The sequence below is a fragment of the Microtus oregoni genome, unplaced genomic scaffold, assembly GCF_018167655.1.
Source record: "Microtus oregoni isolate MIOR12 unplaced genomic scaffold, Mior012 000022F_ref0000154, whole genome shotgun sequence".
NCBI classification, from domain to species: domain Eukaryota; kingdom Metazoa; phylum Chordata; class Mammalia; order Rodentia; family Cricetidae; genus Microtus; species Microtus oregoni.
Window position 1 is genome coordinate 12,243,296 of NW_024543081.1, and position 21,233 is coordinate 12,264,528.

The 21,233-nt window shown below is 48.3% G+C and overlaps 1 protein-coding gene and 1 long non-coding RNA gene across 3 annotated transcripts in view; one reads left to right on the forward strand and one right to left on the reverse strand.

Moving 5' to 3' along the window:
• Cacng2 (calcium voltage-gated channel auxiliary subunit gamma 2) overlaps positions 1 to 21,233 on the reverse strand; it is a 128,432-nt gene that overhangs the window by 56,654 nt on the left and 50,545 nt on the right. The window lies entirely within an intron of this gene.
• LOC121461075 lies at positions 14,172 to 19,690 on the forward strand. The gene is made up of 3 exons (XR_005976153.1): positions 14,172 to 14,413; positions 17,561 to 17,658; positions 19,160 to 19,690. It is a non-coding gene; the product is annotated as an uncharacterized LOC121461075 (long non-coding RNA).

Genomic DNA, 21,233 nt, shown 5'->3' on the forward strand with positions numbered 1-21,233 from the left:
TTTTTCTATCTAGGTGAGAAAGTGAAAGATTCCAGTAAACCAGACCCCACAGGAACTTGGTGTAAATAAAAAATCCGACAACTATCAAAACAAATAGTAATGGATCGGAAACACATTGCAGAGGAAGGCTCTGGTTTCACAGTTGTTTGGAGCAGTGCTAGCCTGTCACCTTGAGGGCTGTGCTTGCAGGGAATGGACAGGAGCTAGTACGTTGTCTTCTCCTTGGACCCATTCCCAGATATGGGATTGATTGAGAGAATGAAGTAGCCCAGGTCTAATTTTAACAGCTAAGAGATAACTAAAGCCTTGGGCCTTAGCAAAGAATATATTAATCCATCCATCTCTCTGTCTGTCCATCTGCTCATTATCTGTTCATTCATTCATTCACCATCTATCTGTCCATTCATCCATATATCCATCCGTCCATCCATCTGTATATCCATCCATTTGTCCATCTTTCAGTACATTTGTCCATACACTCTCTTGTCTGCCTATCTACTCATTCATATAGCATTAGTCTTTCTCCAGCCAGCCAGCCAGCCAGCCAGCCATCCCTCCCTCCATTCATCCATCCCTCCATTCATCTACCCATGCAACTATCCATCCATATAGCAGTTGCCTGATGCTATGGCTGGGCTAGAGATAGCTGCTTAGAACATAGGGGAGGGACCATTGCAGTAACATAGTGTCACAGCAAGGATAGTAGTAAGTGCTAGGCATCAATGTGGGAGGTAGAGAGACAATTTGTGCCTTATACATGGATGTGTGTATGCTGTGTATGTATAAGCTGATGACTGGTAGAACTGAGAACATGAAGGAGTTATATAGGTAAGGAGGCCAGGGCACATGGAGCACACAAACCAGATGAACATCCTTTATCTAGTTATCACACGTACTAAGTTTCAACAGCTTACAACACCTAAGCTCCAAGGTTTGCCTGGACATAATGAGTGGTGGAGAAGGTCCCTGGCTTCAGAGCAGATGGTGACTGAAGCTTACATTCCAACGGGGAAGAGACCATAGGAAATATCATGTGAATGGAGGCCCTGGGGGCATGGAGAGGGTTTGGGGGCAAACTCAGAGGGCTGAAACATTCTGAATCAGTGGTACAGTAATCTTGGAAAGAACATCCCAGAGGGGATCAGCAAAAGTGAGCACTTTTAGGTAGGAGATAAATTGTTGTCTATGAGGGCCAGGAGGTGGCAGTAAAGTCTGGGGACAGAGGGTAGGGTTTGACAGGATGAGATAGATAAGCTCCTGTCAGATTGTGTGTATCTGTTGGCCCTAGTAAGTTATTAAGAATTGTCTGGAAGTGGACCAGAGTAGGAGGTAGACCAGTTGTAGCTATCTCTACAACCCAATGGGAAGGCAAGAAGGGCTGGGCCATTGTGGGAGCCACGAACCGGTTGAAGAATGGCAATTTGGAATTGTGTTCTGAAGGTAGAGCCAATATTACCTGTGGGAGGTCTGGGTGTGCTGAGAGAAGGGAAGGAAGGAACCAAAGAGAATGCCTTGAGATGTCTGCACACATAGCAGGGCAATGGTGACTATTCACAAGATATAAAGTTTTGTTTACAACGGGAGACAAGCTTCTAGGTGATTCATTATGGCATCAGTTTGGGTGTAGGAAATGGTGGGTAGGGCAGGCCAAAGTCAGGATGGCTCTTCTCATGGCGTAAGAGAGCTGTGCATAAACACAGAGCTCCAGGAGCTCCAGGAGGCTTTTCAGGGCTCAGAGTGAAGCTGTCAGGGTCTGTCTTCTGAGACGCGAGATCTCACTATGGACATCGGGACAGGGATGTCAGGAAGAAGAATGATGGATCAAGTGTGGTAAAGTGGTGAGAACCTCAGGCAGGTGGGTGTAGCGGTGGACAGGTGCCTGAGCTGCTTCCTGCCTGGGAGGTGCAGGATGGATGCTGGGTTAGCACGAAAGAGATGGCACTGTCCTATCTGCTCCTAGGGGGCACTTGCACTTCCTACCGAGCAGTGTGGGGTGGAGCAGAGCATGGCAGGACCCAGCCCACAGTGTCGGTGTCAGAGCACGAGATAGGATGTGTTAGGGTAGCCATATCCCTCAGGGGGAAGCTGACCCATCTGGGCTCCACACACTCCTAGCCAGATAACAGACCTTGGCCCATAGTGAGTAGGAGTGGTCATGTGATCAAAGTGTCTGGAAAAGCAACTTCCTTGCTCCCATTTGAGAACATCCAGAGTGGCTCTTTCTGATCCTGTGGATATTGTCCTTGTGAGTGCACAGCCCCCAAACTCTGTACCTGGTCCTCCGCCAGCCTTGACGACAATGAGGAAAACAGACCAACAGGCTATATAGCTGGCCTGTTCTGTGAGTGACCCACTTCTTTATAGGGAATCCAGCTGGTGGGGTGTTTTTCTACTTCTAGCTCCCTGCATTTCAGGAGAGACACGGAACAATGGGAGCTTCAGTGTGGACATGAGCGCAACCACACCGGTTTCTATTCCAGGGTCTAAGATGGAAAAGAGTCATGGCTCAGATGCACTCAGGAATTGGTATCAATTGGATCCATTTCCTGTGAGTGCTTTTCTTTCTTTAAAAAACGAGGAAGCAGAGTAGCGGAAGGCAGCTCTCCCTTGCAGAACACGCTGCACTGTGCAGTCGTGTGCAGAGGTGGGCTATGGAGCTTCTGCAATTAGAAACCCACGGGAGAGACACTCGTTGCTGGAATGATTCAGACGCTGTTCCGACAGAAGCAGGGTGACCTATTTTTCGAGATTCTTTTAAAAGTAGAAATTCGTTTTGTGTCAGTTGCCCTAGGTGACCTCTATGAGACATAGACTAGCCCTGTAGTGACAGTTGGGAGCTTTGGGGGGCTGGCACTTATAGTGAAGTCCAGTTTCCATGTTTTCACTGGTTGGGGGTCCCCAGGACTCATCGGCCCATCAACCTATGCTAGGCCTGAGGATGAGAGAGTCAGGGTACTTTTCTCTCCTCCCATTCTCTGTGCATCTTTCCCAAGCTCTGTTTCCTCGGTCTTTCATCTTTGGTATTCGTGGCTCAGTTGCAAATACTAGAGACTCCTGCTTGCCCCCATCCAATGACCAGTTCCTTGTCCTTATCTGAATAACTGGCGACATCACATGTCCCGCTGACTTCCTCTTTGGTTTTTCCTCTCCCTTCCTTTGGACTCCTCCCACCTCTCTGGCTCAGCTTCCTCAGCCCCTTCATCCTCTCCCTCATATCCTCCACATCTTCAAGGACCAACTGATTTTCGCTCTTCTCAAGTTGTCCTCATCCCTCAGGTCTCCTGATAGGAGCCAACCTCCTTCTTGGAAGCTGGAAGCCCTAGTCCAGCCGGTTCTCAGTTCCAGCCTGTCCTTTCCCTCACTCCCTGAGTCGTGTTTTCTGTTTTTCAAAGTGCCAAGCACACTCTTGGTTCAAATCTCTCCTAGAAGCCTTCCTCCTACTCACAGTCCACTTGCTCCATCTTCTAGTCTTTGCTCAGCATCACAGTGACTGTCCCTGGCACCCAAGGACCCAGCATCTCCCTGCGTCACCTCTATGCATGTTCATGTCTCCTTTTTCTATGAGAGCACACGTCATGGGTTACATTATATGTCTGTTTGTGCATTCGTTCTTTGCCCCTAGTGAACCATGCTTTGTAAGCTTAGGAAACTTGGTTTATGCATTGACACCTTCAACTTCCATCATGGGTGACTGCCACCATGATTACCAAAAGCCATTGCTTTCCCCAACTCAGGGTTGAACCAGGTGAGATGGCTCAGCTGGTAAAGTGCCTGCTGCCAAGCCGGATGACTTCAATTCAGTTCCTGGGAACCATATGACGGAAAGAGAACTGACTGCTGTGAGCTGTCCTCTGGCCAGCTACCTCAAACTGCACGGAAAATGAATAAATAAGATGCAATAAGAGTATTCCAGGGTCTGTGCTGACAAAGCAATAGAAACTGATAGTGACTCCCCAAGATCCCTTGGAGATTCCAGTTAACCAATCTGTAGCATAGGGAAGGGATGTCAAATGTTTATAAGGGAATAGATTCAGCCAGAATGACTGATGTTGACAGGTCTCAGATTGGTACACACCCGTGCCTCCCAAACTTCCTGAAACACCTTTCTGAGCGATAAGGATAGACAGCCGTTTAGACACATCTGTTTCAGAGGAAGTTTGACCTATGGTGAGAATGTCAAATGAATTGAAAACATTCTGACATTTTAAGAGCTTTAATTTACTCCAGATAAAAGCCATAGCATCCGAATATGTCAAGTTCATAAGGCATAGGCTTTAGAACGGAAACATGCGCCGGTGTAGTGCAAGGGCATGTCAATGAGCTGATGGACTTGAAGGCGAGCTCCCCAGAAATGGAGGACACACCTGTAAACCACAGCCGGGGCTCAGCGGGGGAGCACCTGACATGCTCACCGAGTCTGAAGATGGGTTAAACATGGAATTAATCAACAGCTGGGGCAATTTAAATCAGGGCAAGGCTGATGAGGGTCACCAGCTAGCAATGTGTACAGCAGGCAGAACGAAGACTCTGGCTTAGATGAGCCAGGGATCGAGTCCCAGCTCTGGATTACAGGCTAAGCACCATCAGGCTACTATCCAACACCTTGTCTTTGGCTTAAGAGAGAGACTGGGTCACTCAAACCTCCTTCCCTTACTGTGGATTACCCAAACTTGCTTCCCTCCTAGCCTCATGTCCAGCCTGACTGTTCCCCATAGTCCCTTACAGTGATGCATACAGAACTGAATGCTGGCTAGTGGGATATGGAAATTGTGTGCCACCTCCAGGCCTGGCCCCTAAGGGCCATTCTAGTGTGGCAAGCCATCTCTTTCCCCTCTGGCTTGAGAAAGAGGGTTGTAGCAATTTCTGAAGCTGTGTGCCGAAGGCAGTGGAGCCACAGGCCTAAATGACACATGTGTCTGGATCAATGATGGCAGAGTTTCCTGCTTGGACTTAAAGTGAATAAAAACTAAATGTGTCTGTACTGAGATGCAGGGGGCGGGGCAGGGGATGTTGGTTGTTGTCCTCACCCTGATATCTGTGAAGAACAAGGCATGAAACCCTTTGTGTCTGAAGCTCCCAGGCAGACCTAGGTTTATAGCAGGGGTCTCAGAATACTAATGCTTCCAAGCCTCTTGCTTAACTACTCTAAGTAGTCAGTACACATAAACCTTGTCAGGGTTTTACTGATCTCTGAAGGGGATTCCAGAAATGCAGGGAAGGGGCTGGGGAAATGGCTTCATTGGTAAAATGCTTGCCTTGCATGCAGAAGGATCTGAGTTAAATCCCCAGAAGCCACATTAAAAAATTCAGGGGAATGGAGAGATGGATCAGTGGTTAAGAGCACTGGTTGCTCTTCCAAAGGACTAAGATTCGATTCCCAGCACACACATGGTGACTCACAGGTCTCTAACTTCAGTTCTAGGGAATCTGAAACCTTTTTCCAGCCTCTGGGGTCACCAGGTAAACACATATAATATTACCCATACATATTAAAAAAAAGCCAGATGGTAGGCTGAGAAGATGGCTTACTGGTTAATACATCTGCCTCCCAAGTGTGAGAACCTAGTTCAGATCCCCAGAACCCAAGTAAAATGCTAAGTAGGTGTGGCAGCCTGCCTGTAATTCTCACTTTGGAAGGTGGAGGAGATAGGGGAGTCTTCAGAGACAGCTGGCTATCAAGAGTAGCCGTATTAGCAAGCTCTGGGTTTGATTGACAGACTCTTCCTCGATGAATAAGGTGGAAGAGCAACTGAAGGTGAATGAGACATTAACTTTGGGCCTTTACATGTACTCATGCATCCAAACACATGTGTGTTCAGACATGTGCAAAACATGTATACACACATATATACCATTTACACATGCACGCACGCGCGCGCGCACACACACACACACAAATAGACTAAAACAAAGCTGGGCATATGGTACACTTTTGTAATGCCAGGACTGGGGAGAAAGAAACAAATGGATCATTGGCCATGTTGACCTGCTAGCCTACCTGTGTTGTGAGTTCCAGGCCAAGGAGAGACCATCTTTAAAGCAAGAGGGTCATTGCTTGAGGAAAGATACCTGAAGTTGTCCTCTGGCTTCTACATCCATGCACACACATGAAACACAAAGCACAAAACTTGTTCCCAGTTCCGTGTCCTTATGAGAAGGCAAATATCCTTGTGTGTGTGTGTGTGTGTGTGTGTGTGTGTGTGTGCATGTGCGTGTGTGTATTCTAAGACACCAGGCTTCTGTAGGACAAGGTCAGAATGAGTGTCTCCAGCAATAACCATTAGAATTCCGAGGAAGGAGGTTCCTGTGGCCAGTTAGGGAAGACTTCATAAATCAGTCAGACAGCAGAAGACAGCAGCTACACGGGCCACCACGGATAATGGGCAATCTAGAAAGAATTTCTATTCCATTTTCAGAAGAATGAACATGATGTATTCAAGCTCCTAGCAGATATTCATTGCTAACCATGTTAGTGATGTAGACTCCTTAGAAAATTAACCTGGAATACGGAAAGGGCTATAAACGGGACAAAGATGCTCATTGTTGAGCTATTTTATAATGTCAAAAGACAGAAGTAACTCAGACAGCCAATGGCGAGAGGGTGTCTAAGTGAATTGCGGTCTCTCCCTTTGATGGGACATGCTCCTAACAAACCTCACTAGGCTGAGGCGGTTCCCCAGCTTCATCATGGTCGTACCAATGGCTGACCCTCTTATTCATAGCCATATCCCCGCCTTCTCCAACTCCACCCCATAGCTCTTTGTCCCTTAGGGTGTCTACCTGATGGTCACAGAGGCCTCTTGGCATCTTAAACCTAGGCTGGTATCCATATTGAGTGACCATGTTCCCCTCTGAATTCACTTTTAAGTTTTTCTCTTTGAGATAGAGTCTCACTGCTTAGCCCTGGCTATCTTGAAACTTCCTGTGTAAACCAGGTTGGTCTCCAGTTCACAGAGATCTGCCTGCCTCTGCCTCCCGGGTGCTATTAAAGGCATGTGCCACTACGTATCAATTACTTTTCTCACTGCTATGACTGCATAGTCTGACCAAGGCAACTTAAAGAAGGGTGAGTTCATTTTGGTTCACAGTCTGAGAGCACAGTCCATAATAGTGGGCAAGTTTGTCGTGTTACATCTGCTGTCAGGGAGTACAGTGATGACCGGATGCTCAGCTTCCTTCTGATTCAGTCCAGTCAATTGAAGGACACACCCACAGTTAAAGTGGGGCTTCCATGTCAGTTAATGCCATCTAGAACTCCCCTCGCAGGCATGCCCTGAGGTTTCTCTCCTAGGTGATCCTAGACAAGATGATAATATTGACTTCCATACTCTCCCTCATCCCTCAAAGTTCTCTCCTGACGTCTGCCTCCTCATTCCAGTGTCAGCCAGGACTGGGAGAGTCTTTCTCGATGCTCACTTTCCTTCTTTCCCATGTACAGCCCACCAGACCCCACACACCCTTACATTTCCCTCTTTATCCCAGGGACTACCTCCTTGGTCTTTGCTGCCACCTTCTTAAACTGCCACAGTAGCTAAACTTCCAGCTGGGACCCTCCTGTTCCTAGGATCCTCTCTAGGATGGTCAAGATCAAATCTGACTCCTTCACTCCCAATGCTCTTCCTGTCTCAGTCTCCCAGTGGCGGTTTCATGACTTTTAGATAAAAAGACCTGAACTTACAAGCTGGTTCCCTGCCCCAACCTCAATCTGCTCTCAACCCACGCTATCCCCCAACTCTCCCTTCCTCACGGTTCCCATGCTCCCGCTCCATAGACACCTCTGCCAGGTTCACACCCACCTCCTTTTCTCTATTAACTCTTCTGTTTCTCTATTAACTCAGCTGCCCCAGAGAAGCCCTCCACCGTCTGCAGGCCAGCCAGTCTCCTCGGGCCCCAGCTTACCCAGTCTGAGCAGAGGAGGAGAGGTAACTTGGGGTGTTTGGTACATGGAGGAGCCAGACATTAGCACACCTCGGTTCCCTGTTGTGCAAACTGGGCACCCCACCTTTGAACATGAGGTGTTGGGGTGCGGGTCACAGCTGGCATACGGGATTTGAACGGAGACCAATCATTTATGGCTGTGCTGACTCTCTGACTCTTGAGGAGCTTAGCGTGTACTTAATGAGACCCCAAGCTCCGAGTGCATTTGTATTCAATTGACTCCTGCTGATGTGTTTTAGTTCCTTGAGTAAGACATTTCATTTTCTGGGTTTCAGTTGTACCAGCAAGTCTTAGTGACAAGGGCAGGCATTCCCAGTGATGAAAGACTGGAAAAATCTCAGGTCTTGAATAGGTGTGGGGAGAAGTTGGGACTGGAATTTAAGACCCTTTCACAACCTCTCTAGAGGACCCATGCCATTAACAGCAGAGCACATAGCCAGTCCCTGCTGCCTGGAAAGGATCCAGGGATTAACGTCCAGGGTGTTACTGTCTTGATCTGGGCAGCGCTGAAGGTGGTAACATCTGTTGTGTGAGGCTCTGGTGCCAGGGCTCATGTGGCACCTCCTGGCTGTTGGAGCACCTGTCTCGGGAGGCAGCCTGGGTGGCCTTAAGGTTGAGCTCATCTCAGGCTCAGTGGCTTCTATCACGTGATAAGAAGTTCTTTTTAGGGCTAAGTAATTGACTTGTGTTTTCAGTGTCTCAAGAAAACAATAGTGACCCACTGATTTGGCTCTGTGCCCAAAGGTGCCCAGGGACTGGCAATTGAGATACTGCTAAAGTGACTAGAGCCTCTAGTAGGTGGCACGGGGTATCTGTGGCATAAGACTGGTAGGTGGTGGGGGCTATGCACACTTTTCCCTTGGCACACAGAACATGAGAGGAGTTTATTTCGTGTGTGCATGTGAGTGTGTTTGTGTGCACATGTGTGTTCATGCACGTGTGTCCAGAAGGCATGCATGCATAGGTATACCCATGCATGTAAAGGCCAAAGGTCAATGTTGAATGTCTTCCCTTGTTCTTTACGCTATTTTTTTTTTTTTTTGAGGTAGGGTCACCTATTGGCCTAGAGCTTCTGATTCAGCTTGACTGACTGACCAGCGAGCTCCAGGGATCCTCCCGTCCCCATCTCCTCAGCATTGTACCTTTCTGTGTGTGGGTGCTAGGGTTAGAACTCAGATTCTTATGCTTGCGTGGTAAGCACTTTATCAAGTGAGTCATCTTCCCAACCAAGTTCATTTTCTTGAAAGTGTTTCCTGACACCACAGAGGTCAGAAATCAGGAGGCAGAGGGAGGTCAGACTGTATCTGGAGGTGGCTGAGGGAGAGCGGCTTGCTTGGGAGAGTTTCAGCTCCGTGCATGGCCTGTGTGATAACCTCCTCTCTGGGGGGGGGGGGGCTCTACTGTATCTATGTTCCTGACGAGGGTGGGTGAGCTGCCTCAAATCATATTACCAGTAAAGGTGGGTGGGAGGTTAAGATCACACCCACCACACATCCACACAGTCTTTCCTCCCTGGGGGAACGATGCATTGCCTGTTCAATAGCCTGCTTGCAGGAGAGATCTCAGATCTCAGTGGCTCCATCTGGGAGACTTGAGAAGGCTGGAATCAGGAGGCTCTGCCTCCTCCAGCATCTGCCATGTCTTCTCATTGTCCACTCAACAGGAAGACTGAAATGGCTCATCTCCCTGCCTCCTATTTTTCAAAGACCTCCTGCTGAATTAGGCTTGAACCCCAAACACAACAATGCTCTGCGTTTGTTGGGCCCTAACCCCTCCTTTACTTCTTCCCATCTCCCCACTCTGCTCTGGCCACACTGTTTTTATAGTAGCCATTTGAAGGTGCCAAGCACTTGTTCCTCTTAAGGCTTCAACATAACACATGACAGTCCTCCTGCCCCAAATGCTTTCCCCCAACTTTATGCCTCGGTGACTTCTACTCAACTTAAGACAGTTTTTTATTTGAGGATCAGCGAGATGGCTTTGTGGGTAAAGGCACTTGTCTCATAGCCTGGTGACCTGAGTTCGATCCCTGGAACCCATGTAAACGTGGAAGGAGTTTGCTCACAGACTTTGTCTTTGACCTCTGCACACATGCTGTGGAGAGTGGAAGTGTGTACTCATGCACACGCACAGACACACACTGACACACACACAGACACAGACACACACACGTCCCTGGATCTTACCATCCAATCATACCTTTTCTCTCAAAGTCCATATTGTGCCTTCATCCCCTCCAATCCCTTCCTCTGCCTTTTCTTCCTCCTCCTTCACCTTCTTCCTGCTGTTTCCTCCTCTTCCTCCTCTCATCCATTCCCTTTCTCTCCCTCCTCCTCACCACCTCTTCCTCATCTTCCTCCTCTCCTTCCTCCTTTGGTACCGGAGGTGGATTCCAGGCCTTGGCACTTGCTGAGCAGTGCCGGCACTTTTGGGCTCTGCCCCCAGCCCTGGTCACTTTTTGATAATTTCTTGCTGTCTCTTTCTTTGCAGTCAATCTTGTTGCTGTTGGCTTTTGGTCTTCCTTTTCTGTAACTCCTCGAGGTCAGGAGGCAGCAAGGCTCTGCTCCTCATGCACCTCCAGCTCCTCACCCCCTGCTTGGCATGTGGCAGATTTTTCAATAAGCATTTAAAAAGTTTGTTGAATGAATGCTCAGTTCCCCAGGATTGTCAGCATCAGCCCTGGCAATGTGGTGCCCACGAGCATATTTATAGACTCCAGTTCCTCCTAATGCAGCTTTCCATTTATTCACCCCTGAGTCATTTCCATCAATATTTACTAAGCACCAACTGGGTGTTGTTGAAGATGTAAAAATTGGCTGAGAAAAACGTGCCAGCCCCCCGGCAGCTCAGTGTGGGTAGAGTAGATAGGGAAGCACCTAAGGTCAAGAGACTGAGTTTCTATTTCCAGGTCAAGAGTTTCCAAATTTGGCCCACAGACCTTGTGATTATAGAGCTGTGTGACAGTGGGCTAGTCACTTCCCTTCTCTGGTCATCTCATGCACAAAATGGGAATGATGACATCTGTCTTAGTCACTGTTCTAGTTCTTTGAAGAGACACCATGACCAAGACAGTTTATAGAAGAAAGCATTAAATTGGGGGCTGGCTTACAGTTTCAGAGGGTGAGTCCATGACTACCATGGTGGGGAGCATGGCAGCAGGCAGACATGGTGCTGGAGCAGTAGCTGAGAGCTCACTCACATCTTATCCGAAAGTTGGGAGGGAGGAGAGAGAAAGAGAGAGAGAGAGAGAGAGAGAGAGAGAGAGAGAAGGAAGACTGGGCCTTTGAAACTTTACCCAGCAAGGCCACACCTCCTAATCCTTCCCCAAACTGGGAACCAAACATTCAAATCAACAAGCCTATGGTGCCATCCTCATTCAAACCTCCTCAACATCAAGTTTGCATGGCCAACCTGATGTACTGTACAGAAAAGCACCTAAGGGCAGAGTTCACAGTAGAGAAGAGGCTACTGTGGCCGCTGCAGGATGCTTTGATCAGGCGGGGCACAGAGTGAAGCAGGACAAGCCTACTGAGGTGGGAAGGGTCACCAGCTCCTGCAACTGAGTACGCACTGCTGAGGCAGGCAGGTTAGGTGGGTGAGCCTGAGAACAGTGAAGGACTTGGGTCCTGATCCTGTAGCGTCTCTTAGCAGCCCTCGATTTTGCCTCTTCCTTAAGGGGTGCATTTCTATTTCCATTCATGTCTGGGTGACCATATCTTCCTCCACCTACTCCTCTTTCCTATTATCTACCTACCCTGTTTCCATCCTTGCCCTTTCTATATAGGCTTCTAGGGACCTCTTTCCCCTCAGGCTGGAGATGATGAAGGAGGGCTGGGAACATCTCTCATCCATCATGTGGGATTGGAGCTAGTGTTTTTTTTTTTTTTTTCTCCAGCCTGGTCAACCTCTCCCCATGCCCGGGGCACTTCCAGCACAGATAGACAAGGCTAAAGTCCATGGTGGGGTTTTGTTAGCTCCTCAGGGAGAGATGGGTAGCCTAAGGTCACCTCAGCTGACTTCCACCCTGTCTAGGAAGCCCCTTGCAGCACTCTTGAGAGAGGTGCAGTCCCTGCACGGACCCTCCCTGGTACCCTGCGGTACCACTGAGTTTATATAGGCGGTTTAAATAGGTGCCAATCATGTGAGCTTCAGTCTCCAGACTCCAGTTCCATCTTTCAGGTAAACAGATGGAGCAAACCCAAGAGGAAGGAGGAACTCTAGGAACTCAAAATGCTGGGGGCCACAACCCGGGCCCACACAGGGACCTGAACACACAGCTGCACCTGCTCTCACGTGTTGGACAGAATGCCAGCAGCAGCTTCCTCACCAGCTGATCTGAGAACAGGCACAGGTTGTGTGGGAGAAGGTAGAACATCATAGCACCCATGGAAGAGCTACCGAGGACTGGCTATTCTTATTCCCTCTTAGAGTACTCCCAATGGAAGGACCAAGAGATTTCCACCTCTGGAATCCAGCTGTTTCCTAGATGCAGAGCAGGGATTTTTATTATGTGGAGACACATAAGCCTGTGATATCTGAGACAGCCAGTGCTCTGCAGCAGGTAGCTTGTGCAGCCAGTGCTCTACAGCAGGTAGCTTGTGGGGCTCCATTACCCTCGGTAACCGTGTCTCCTTTCTTTGCCTCAGTTTCCCCATCTTCAGGGTAGGTTCATAAACACACCCCACAGAGTTACACCTACACAGGTGGCAGCACCAATGTGTCTGAATGCCAAACGGAGAAGCATGGCTTGTTTGCTCGGGCTTCCCAAAGCTTCCTCAGATGTTTAGTTTTATTTCCAGCGTGGCAACCCACCCAGTCCATGAGCCTCCCCTCTTTCGCTTTATGCATATCTCCATTTCTCTCCTACATCTTTTCCCTTTATTCTTCTCAAAACATACCAAGTTCCCAGGACCTTTGCGCTTGCTACTATTCTGCCGCCCTGCAATATCTTTCTTATCTTTCTCGTAGATATTTCCCAAGGCTTACTTATTTCCAAGTGCAGGAATTACAGTTGTACATCCCCACAGTAGACAATAAGTGCTTTTTGAAAGAATGAAAACTGCATTATTTGACTGACTATATTTATGAAGAAGTGCTGGTTCATGGTAGATGTTTGATACATGTGCGTTTTTCTTTTAAAAACTTATGTGTATGTGTGACGATTCACGTGGGTGTATGTGCATGTGTGTGCACATGGGTGCAGAGACCTGGAGTTGATAGTGGGTTTTGTTGTCCACCTATTTGTGAGACAAGATCTCTTACTGGCCTTGAACTTGCTAAGGAAGCTGGCCTGACTGGCCATCAAGCACAAGGTACCTGCCTGTCTCTGTCTCCCCAGCTCTGGGATTACAAGCACACACCACCACGCCCAAACTTGTTATGTTGGTCCTTGAGATCAGATTCAGGTCCTCATGCTTTTGGGGAAAGAGCCTTGTTGATGGAGCCATCTTACCAACTCTATATGTAAGTTTTTAATGCTTTCAGTATCAAACTTGGTATGTGTTTATAAAGCACCCTCCTTTGGGAAGGGTAGCATGCCAATTTAAATCCATACCAGAGGCTGTAGAGATAGCTTAGGGGCGATTAAGACTGCCTACTGCTTTGGTGGCAGATCCAAGTTCAATTTCCAGTTTCCACATTGGGTGGTTCATAGCAACCACCTTTGACTCCAATTTTAAGGGGTCTGATGCCTCGAGCCTCCAAAGGCTCCTGCCCCCACATGCACACAATAGCATACAGACACAGGCGCGCGCACACACACACATACACACACACACACACACACACACACACACACATACAATTTAAAACAAAACTTAAATTCACACCAGACTCCAGGAAAATGGCCTCGTTGAGAGCCTGAGCGAAGCAAACCAGGGGCCCTGTCTTCACTTGCTAAGCAATTTTGCCTCTGGCCAGCTCTGTTTATGTCTTGGTGTGTGCCGATTCTCCAGGCAATTGAATTACATTACCCTTTTCATTCTTATAATACGAACAGAATTCAGATGCGGTATTTGATGATGTCTTGTCTATCGCCCGGCTTTGGGACTGCCTGGCTCGCTGCGGCAAATTCCTGTCAACCAGAGGGCCGCTGCGCCTCTGCCACAGCGCCAGCATCTCCACGGAAAAGCCCGGCCATTTAGTTTATGTCTCAGAAATGAATTTTTATTTCATTGGCTTAATCTTTAGAGGCATTCAGAAAACGCCTGCTTATTCCCAGGGAGGCTTCCAAGGCAAGATTCTCATAAGAAGACGAGAACTGGAAAAGCTCCTGAAGAGGGAGAAATACAAGCGCCCCTGCCTGGCTGCGATTGCTGTTTGTACCACACCTGCTGAGACAAAGAAGAGCCCAGACTGGATTCCCTCCAGAAACCGGAAGGGAAGCTCAGTCCAAGTGGGGAGGGTGTTAAAGTCTTGAGTCCAAGGCTGACACACTCAGGGGGCCCAGAGAGACAGGAGCACCTGCCATCTCCAGGTATCTGTCCCTAAAATCAAAGGCCTGGGTTGGATGATTGAAATGCGTAAGTCTGCACTCAGCTGGTGAGGGTTGGGGGACTTGCTGCTCTGCCAGGGATGGGGGATTCGAACATGTCTCCCCCCATTCCCACCCAGCACATTTATATTGTCACAATTATAGTCATAATTGACTAGCAGTGTTGGAGCCTCTGCTGTGGCCCAGGGAAGGATCCAGTCTTCCCAGGGGAACCTCCTGTCAGATTGTGGCAGGCTGAGTTCCAGAGCTAGAAGGGGCGTGGCTTTTCAGGGACTAATCTTACGATTGTAGTTTGCACCGAACTGGCAAATGTCTGCTTGCTCTTTAGGGCTGTGATCCTACCCTGCTCTGTCTTCTGTACTCAGACAGAAGGAAAAGGCAGTGCACACTTCCAGGAGGATGGTCACAAGGTATCTTCAGGCTGATGGTCTGGCAGGGGCTCCTGTGATCCTGGATGACTAGCAGAGTGGTGGCCATTACTAGAGTCAAGCTGTGCAGTTCTCTCAACACAGGGCCCCTCTGAACACCAGTAAGAGACAGACATAAGTGAGAACAGATGTCTCCTGAGCTTTGAACAGCCACCTGGGAGATAGGAGAGTTGACAAGAGCAGACTTTCTCCTCTCTATTCTCCTATTCTCTTTCCCTCCCTCCCTCCCTCCCTCCCTCCCTCCCTCCCTCCCCTTCCTTCCTTCCTCCCTCCCTTCCTTCCTTCTTTCTTTCCTCCCTTGATCTTCTTCCTTCACCCTCTTCCATCCTCCTTCCTTCGTCTGCTTATTCCTTCTTTTTCACCTCCCATCCTTTCTTCCCTTGACGGTTATCATCTACCCATCCTTTATCTTTCTATCAGCTATCAATCATCTGTCTGTCTACCAATCTTTTAAGCATCACAACAACTATTTCATGAGCCCTTAGCTCACACTTTATGCTGTTCTAGTCTTTTGGGGCCACAGCAACAAACGAAATAGACAAAGCTCGCTCAGCTCGGCTTCCTAGGTTCTAATGATCTATATCTCGCCGTCCATCACACACAGTGATCTTTCGTGACATAAACAATAAAAATCACAGGGAGTCACAATCGAAGAGTGTCAATCAGAGAGGAAGGTCGAGACTAGAGGAGAAACAAACACCAGCAGGAGGCCAGTGGCCTGTACAGTTACTTTCGCTGTTTGGAAACTGGGTGGGAAGCATCCTGGGTAGTGTGTGTGTGTATGTGTGTCTGTGTGTGTGTGCATGCATGTACCGGGACAGCCCTGTATCCTATTTTCCTCCTCAGTAAAACATGTTCTCTAATCACATGGCCTTATTTAAGCTTCAGGATAATGTCACCATTTAGTTTCCATCCATTGCACAGACTAAAAGAATGAGGTGTTAAAAGACTTAAGAACCTCGCTCAAGATCCCCTGACCACACATTACCTCTCTTACAGGACAGTCAGAAAGGCACATAGTGGCCCTTGGCAAAGGCCTGATTGCCATGGAAGAGAATCTGGGGGAAGCTGATTAAAAGGGAGTGGCAGGCCCACATGCAATGGAGAAACTGAAGTCAAGTTTGGAATCCATTAGCTTTGAGGCCTGAGGCACCTGAAGTGCTCGCCTGAGAACAAGAAAAGTGGAACCAGCGGGCCCCAGGCTGGAGTTGACCTGGTCTCTTGGCCTGAAAGCCCTGCAGTTAGTTCTTGCCCACAAAAGCTTGATCCTAGGAAGGGAAGAAGGAACAAATACGTCGAGTTGACCCCTGCCTGCTCCTGGGCCCAGCCAGGTGGAAGCCAGTTGGAAGTTCCCGGTCTTCCAGAATCCCTGGGTTGCCTAAGTACGGCCCAGAGGACGCTGTCCAAGGTGCTGAAGCAGGCCTAGGCGCTGTCCCCTGGTGCACAGCTCCTGGGAAGCAGATGGAAAAACTTCTGTGGCCAGCTTGCAAGTGTTCAAGTTCACTGCCCTGCCCTGTAATGTCAACCCTAAGAGGTAGCCGGGTGACTCTGGGCACATTTATCTCTCTCTCTCTCTCTTTCTCTCTCTCTCTCTCTTTCTCCCTCCCTCCCTCCCTCCCTCCCTTCTTCTTCCTCCCTCCCCTGCCCTGTCTTTCTGGCAGAATCTCACTACGCAGTCTTAACTGACTTGGAACTCACTATGTAGACCAGCCTGGCCTTGAACTCACAGAGATCTGCCTATATCTGTCTTCTGGGTGCTGGGATTAAAGGACTGTGCCCTCATATCTGTCCTGAAAACATTTCTTAAACTTTCTATTCTCCCTCTCCTCACTTGTAATGATGGTGATGATGGTGGTGATAATGATACTATTAATTACAATAATAGTTTTGGTTCCCAAAAGAGTTGCTGCAAAGATAAACTGAGTTACCACCTCTTATAATCTTAGCAGTGCCTGGAAACTCTCTCTCTCTCTCTCTCTCTCTCTCTCTCTCTCTCTCGTGGTGTGTGTGTGTAAAAACTTCGCTACATTCCTTAAGGCAAAGATGCTTGGTAATGGGGTTATCTCTAGGATGACAACAAGCCCGGTGGAGCTAAGCCATGCCGTGGATAGATTGAGCCCTAGGGGAGCAGTGATGACTGATGACAGAAAAAAAATCTTTCTCTTCTCCCTTCCTATCACATCCACATGTCAAGACGGAAGCCTGCCCCACATCTAGTTTTCTCTTGCTTCCTAGAATCCTGAGGGCTTCCCTTGTGGTCTAAGGTCCCAGGTCCTCTGTGCTGTTTGGTTTCTAAACAGCTGTAAGGGAGCCCAGAGGTGAGCATGCGCCAGTGTTTCTGCATTTCTTGGCCTCCTTGGGGGATGTTAGGAGTCTAATTTACCATTGTTTACAAAACACCTGAGAATCTTCTAGTAAAAGTTTCTATGGGAACATGAGCCCTGTACTATTGTTACATGTGTTTATTATATTTGTCTTCAAAGTGTCTGTATTGGCTAGGGGTAGAGGGAACTCTGTTCTCTCCCTCGGTGGTGATGATGGGGATAAGGCTTTGATTTAAGAATGACCCTTTGTGAGTTTTAAGCTACTCTGTGGAGACACCATGTCTCCAGCAGAGCACGGAGCTCGTAAGGAAAGCTGTGGGTGGGGTTCCTTTCTCACCCTTGCTCTTTCTGAGGTCACAGAATTTCCATTTCCACAGACAAATGTGGAGAGAAGCATAAGAGCAACACCGTGTCCCCACTTAAAAAGGCCCAGAATGCATTTCAATACCGAACATCCTGCATAGAGGCAGCTCTTGTGAGTATAACTTCTCTCTCAATGTTTCCTAATATTTTAGCAACATTAGGCTAGAGAAATTCAAAGTTTGAGGCAGAAATAAAGGAAGGTGGGTTAGGATTAGGGTCTTAGGATTTCTATACTGCAAAGAAACACTATGATCAACAAGCAAATTGGGAGGAAAGGGTTTATTTGACTTACACTTCCACAGCGCTGTTTGTTATCAAAGGAAGTCAGGGCAGGAGCTCAAACAGGGCAATAACCTGGAGGCAGGCGCTGATGCAGAAACCATGGGGTGCTATTTACTGACTTCCTCCCCATGGCTTATATATATATATATATATATATATATATATATATATTCAAGAAATACATAGATCTCACTCAGGACCACCAGCCCAGGGATAGCACCACCCACAAAGGACTGGGCCCTCCCATATCTGTCACTAACTAAGGAAACACCTCACACTCTGTGTACGGCCTGATCTTATGGAGCATTTTCTCAGCTGAGGCTCCCTCTTCTCCGGTAACTCTAGCTTGTGTCAAGTTGACATAAACCCAGCCGGCCCAGTGGGGACGATGTAAACTCTACTGGGTAAAGTTACATGTTGGGCTGATGCATCTACCACATAACTCCTGCACCTCAGACCCCACTGCAGAAGAAGGGGAGGGAAGATCGGAAGAGCCAGAGGCACAGGGAGTTTGCTGGGAGACCGTGTGCTCTAGTGATGCTGCACCCGTGAAGTTTCACCAACACGACTGCCTACACATGAGCTGAATGAGGACCATGATAGGGCATGGACAGGACAGAGCTCACGAGGCCTCAAGCCCAGACAAAGAATGACAGGCAGCTAAGGAATCCCGAGAGAAGAAGAAACCATCTTCCCCAGGGAAGAGCACAACCAGCTATCCAGTACCAATGGTCAGCCCTGAAAACACACACACAAAGCAGCCTTATACAGACTGTGCTTATGTATATATAAACAACTGAAGAAAAAGAGGCCACAGTTGAAAGAGAGCCAGGGGGTCACATAGGAGGGTTTGGTGAGAGGAAAGGGAAATGGGAAATGATATAATTCCTTTATAATCACAAAAATATTATTTAAAAACTTTAAAGTTACATGTTGGGCTTCTCAGGAAAGAAAAGACCATCCAAAAAGCTGGCCACAGTGAGCTGCTTGCGATCCAGGCATCTAGAAGGCAGAGAGACAGGGTTTTCATGCACCTGAGGCCAGCCTGGGCTCCATAGTGAAACTGTCTCAAAAAGAGACAATTTTACTTGGCTTGATTTTGCGTGAAACGACTGTCACATCTGGGAGAGGTTTTGCCATGGTCACATAGTCACCTTCTTTTCACTGTCTGCCTTCACTTCACTATTTGTGTGTGTGTGAGATGTGTGTCTGTTTATAGAATATGTGTACATGTGTGCATCCAGACGAGTGAGTTTGTATGTGTGTGTGAACTAGCAGTTGGCATCGGCCATCTTCCCAACCACTCTCGATTTTGCTGTTTTCGGAAACAGACCTTGCTGAACCTGGAGCTCACCAACTTGGCTAGACTGGCTGGGCAGCAAGCTGCAGGAACCCTCCTGTCGCCGCGCCACAATGCTGAGGTCACAGGCACAATTGCCACGATTTCAGCTAGGGATACAAACACAGGACCTCATCTCTGCACACCAAGTACTTTCCCCACCAAGTCATCTTTTCCTGACCCCAGATTTAGCCATTTTCTAAAGTAGAGAATCTCTGTTTACCAGGTATGATTGACTGCAGCCAGTGTACACGACTTTTCCTTGCAAGTGTGTTTCCTGACTCAAATCTGAAATAAGGACATTGGGCGCAGCATGCTGAAGACAACATGCACTGGAATTCAACTTTCCAATGACAGAGGGAGACGTCAGGCTCATGAGCAGCCTGCACAATGAGTTGAATCCGAGTGAGCTAAGAACATGAGCCTCTGCCATCAGCAGTGCTGCGGCCACGTCTTAGCAATCATCTGCAGACAAATGGATTGGCAATCAGTAAATCAGTAGTGTGTGCACGTGCGCACACGTGTGTGCATTTTAGTAAATTAAAGAAGCCTATTTCAATCTGGAAAGTTGAGTAGATATTTGCTTGTTTTCTGTGAAAACCTGAAACACAGCCATTTTCTTATCTTCCACAGGTGCCCCGAGGCTCAGTCAGGCCATGCATTCCCAAACCACCTACTTTGCTGCCGGCCTTTCCCCTCACCCCTATTTCCGGCTGCAGCCCTGGATGTCCTGCTATGTCTGACACGTTGAGTTCTCTCAAATAATAAAGAACAAAGGAGGAGAGGCATGAGTGTGCTGGAGGGATGGGGCTTCTGGTTTTAGAGTTTTGCACAGGCTGGCTGCACTGGTCTGCTGCCAGGGGCAGGCAGGGGTTCTCTCAAATCCCCATCAGGTTTCAGTTGGCTCTGAGCTGCTGTGAAGGGCCTCTGTTCCTAGTGGGTGAACCACGCTGCCAGTGATGGGTCAGTGGACTGATTCTTGTGCGTCTTGGTGTTCGGTCCTCTGGATCTCACGTGTATGTGGCTGTGTTTGGGAGTATTGATTCCAAAGCCTTCTGCTTCCTGTTATCATCTTAGTGAAGCCACCTTTATCTCTCGTCTGGAGGGTGGTAGCGACTTCCTCAAAGACCCACTTTTAATCCCTCTTGCTTATTTCCATCCCATTATTGGCACCAGAGCCAAAAAGAACGCTTACAATGCAGATCTGATGGCATCCACTCCAGGTTTCTTTTCATCACTTTGCCTTCCTGCTTGGTCCTTACTGATCTCTGTTTGTTCTCCTGCCTCAGAACCTTTGCACACATGGTTCCCTCAATTTTGACCACTCTTTTCTTGCGCATCTGTGACTTAGTTACCATCCCTCTTCTTCTGGTATGGCTAACCCTCCAGCTGCACATCTTCCCAACTCTCTTTGTGTTTCATTGACATTGGTCAGCACCTGATGTAGTTGCATGTGTGTGTGTGTGTGTGTGTGTGTGTGTACATCTGTGTGCGCAGCATGCACGTAACTGGACCCACTGTGGCTTCCTGCTCTGTCCTCAGAACTGAGGCACACAGTGGAGATTGAGAACCACTAAGTGACTGGATGACTCTGAGATAAACATAAGATCCTCGTTGGATGAGGCGAGAGCCGGGAGAGCAGTCTCTGTGGCACACACCTCTCATTAGGCCGCACGTCAGCTGCACCGCATGACAGCTTCATCCAGCTCTCCTACCAGCACATCCCTGCTCTCAGCCTGAGAAATTCTGCAAGCCCTCGCCCGGCAGAAGTCCAGGCCTTTGTAAGACAACCCGCCTATTTGTGGCAAGTGTCCAACAAGCCTATCACAAAATGAAAAAGAAAATTTCCAAGTTGAGCAACTGAGAAAGTCAGCCTTGGTGCTGGTCATCTTTCCAGGCGGAAGGGGTCACTCAGAGTTGGGTGGCGTGGCCTGCACTAGGCAAAGGCTGCTCTCAGAACATGATATAAATGGCTGTTCTTCACCATGTTCCCCCTGAGAAGTCTGTTTGTCCTGAGACCATTCAGATTTCACCCCTTATTCAGAACACCCGACAAGCACACATGG